The sequence below is a fragment of the Lygodium microphyllum genome, unplaced genomic scaffold (genome assembly GCF_053477565.2).
Source record: "Lygodium microphyllum isolate KBCC unplaced genomic scaffold, Lygodium_microphyllum_v1.1.10 scaffold_99, whole genome shotgun sequence".
NCBI lineage: Eukaryota > Viridiplantae > Streptophyta > Polypodiopsida > Schizaeales > Lygodiaceae > Lygodium > Lygodium microphyllum.
Window position 1 is genome coordinate 181,541 of NW_028229582.1, and position 3,357 is coordinate 184,897.

Consider the following 3,357-nt stretch of genomic DNA (forward strand, 5'->3'; position numbering starts at 1 on the left):
TTAGTTGAAATTAATAACTATTTGTTTAAAATTAATAACTATGAATTAAAAAACAATTAGTAATAACAAATAACTAGTTTCTTAAAATTAATAAATAAATAATTAAAATTAATAAATAATAAATAATAATTGGTTATTTATTACTTAGTTATGAATTACTCAAATATCTTTAATTAGTAATAAATTAGTTTTCAATAATAAATAAATATCTTTTATTCAAGTAGTAATTGCTAATGGTAATATTATATATATATATTATTTAAAAATATTAAAGAATTTTATCACATAGTTATTTAGTAATTATTTTTTTTACTAAATTATTTAATATTAATCAATTAATTAAAATTTATTGATTCAATATAAATCAAATAATACTTAACAAGATGGTATCCGTTAGTTCATTGATTAGATATTTAGTGTATCGATCAAATTATATAAGTTAAATTATTAATTAATTTCTTACTTCATAATAGTCAGCTTGTTTTATAATTTATGTATATCAACTAGCTTATTGATTAATTAGCTATTATAGTAATCAATTAATATGAAGTGAACCATCGGTATATTAAAATTACTTAACTTGTTTATTAATTTATATATTACTTTGAATCATTTCATATACATCAATGTATTGTAATAGTAATACTAATTAATCAATTAGCATGATTGTACATTAATACATTAGTTGTATGGGTTTTTTTTAAGGGAATGAAGAGAGAGTGCAAGTGCATGTGGATTAGGATTATCCTGCCCACTGAGAAAAGGGTCGTCGACACACCTGCATAATCTATCTTAGTTATTTGGGTTTAGGGTCCAAGGTATGAGAGAGAGTGTGCATGTGGGCTAGGACGACTAATGAGAGAGAGTACATGTGGATTGGGATCATTTTGTCACCAAAGAAGAAGTCATCGGCAGCCCAATATTTGGTGTAGAAAAATATGACTACCACCCCCCTCTCTCCCCTTTCTCACATCTCTCTCTTCGTATGGCACATGTCTCCCAGTCTCCCTTTCTCCATCTCTCTGTCTCTCTCTCTTTGATATGCATTTAATGCCCCACTATGTCAAAGTGGTTATATAAGGCCACACACCCCCTATGACACAATGCCTCCCCCTTCCTCCCTCCCTCCCTCCCCCCCCCCTCTCTCTCTCTCTCTCTCTCTCTCTCTCTCTCTCTCTCTCTCTCTCTCTCTCTCTCTCTCTCTCTCCTCCTCCTCCTCCTCACTCGATCCATCACCCCCGGTCTCTCTCCCAGGCTCCCTCTTGGTGCTCTCCAACCTCTCTCTCTCTCTCTCTCTCTCTCTCTCTCTCTCTCTCTCTCTCTCTCTCTCTCTCTCTCTCTCTCTCTCTCTCTCTCTCTTCGTGGCACCCACATCCACTCACACACACACTCTCTCTCTATCTCCCTCTTTTGCTCTCTCCCTCCCACACAAATCTTAATATCCTCTCTCTCTCTCTCTCTCTCTCTCTCTCTCTCTCCCTCTCTTGTATATGACATACACCCCCACACTAAGTCTTTCAATGACACCCATATTTGACATGAGTATTTGTACATGTGTAGATAGCTTGGGAAATAGATCCAACATCCAGTGCTACATGAAATACCGAGGTCTTCATATATGTATCGTCCCTCTCTGCCAAACCTATTATGCAATACAAAAGTAGTCGGTTCCTGATGTTAAAGAAGGAAGACATTTGCAATGGCAATGCCTGTCGTGTTCTTGCTATCACCCATGCAAATGGCCAAATACAAAGCACGCCAATCCATTGTAACAATAACCATGAGGTTGTCTAGGTATATGTTATGGATACCTTGGTCTTGCAAGATTATCTTGTCGAACAAGAAAATGAGCCTACATTGTATCCTTCCCTCCCCATAGACCTCACCTAGAGCCCTTGTAGCATTGAGAAAACAACAATCACCATGGAAGCCTCACCACCCCCCTTGGACATTAAGAAAACTAAAACCATCCCTATCACGCTTGATGTGGAAGAGGAGGGGATGCGACAATCCTCTTTTGTTGTAAGTGTGGTTGAGTATGTAATGTCTTCGGGGGGGCCGACACGGAGTCTTACGCCATTTTCTTTAGAATACGAGCACTATAGAGAGAGTGGAGGAGATCCCAGTTTTCTATTATGGCAATGTGGTGTACAAGCTTCTACCAGTAGCAGACAATATGCTTCCAATGGAGGGTATGGAGCAAAAGTACGATGGCCATTGCTGGACAAATCCCATGTCAACATCAATGGCATTTATCGATACTATTCGCTGAAGCAAATGTATCGGAGAGCTAGAGTGTCCTAATAGAGATTATATTGGCATGTCAATTTTTAGCTCCCCAAACAAGGTGGCGTGGATAGGTGCAAGATTCTTCATTAGTCTATTTATTGGGCAAGCTATTGACAATGATAGTAGGTGCTTTATATTCAAAATGTCAACAATTGAGCCAACCTCAAGGGTTGACTTAGTGAATCATATGCGAAGGAATGGCACAGGGGACCTACGCAATATTTGGGTATGCTTTGACCACGTGCATCACATTAATGATTGAACCACCATGGCAACACATGTGTATGACCCAAGGTAGAATCTCTTACCTGATTCTACCATCACAACACAAACTTAAGCAACATAGTTTTCCTTACTTTCCCATTCCTTTCTTGTGTTTCTGTAGTGTACAAGAGTTGATGACTTTGGCAATATGTAAGATGAAAAAGAGGATACAAGTGCACAAGCTCTTTTTTGGACAAAGATGAATGAGGTGATGGAGAAGTGTGGACACCCAAGTGTTGATTTTCGAGGATTCATGGCATACGAGATAGCTGCTAATTAGAGGGCCACCCACACAATATTCAATGGTGGTCCAGACAACGTATTGCAAGGAAGGGAGAGATCTTTGCTTATTTCATTGGGAAGAAAGTTTCCAAATACACACATCACAGTATGTGCACAAGAGTTTTTAAGATGAGCATAAGTGCTTGTGCCACATGTGGAGGTGTGCAGTCATGGAAGATGATGCAACAACGCAAGATTGATTCATTTGGGCTTGGTGGGCCTCAGAGAAAGTTGTGGATTGCAATATACCAGCAATGGATTGTTGGCTTAGTTGGTGGCATATTAGATATCCACGTTGGAGGCGGCACTTTGTCGAGGTAAGACTAGTTCGTAATAGTAGGATGTGACATGTTGTGCATTTATTTTCTCACACTCCATACCTTCTCATGCTATATTTTTGTCTAGGTGGTGGAGGACATTGCTCATATGCCCACCACAAACTTGGCAAAGCCAATGCATACAAGTTGGTTGGGAGGGGAGGGATTCAAGGGGTCTATAAGCTTGTACGATGCATGTGTCAGT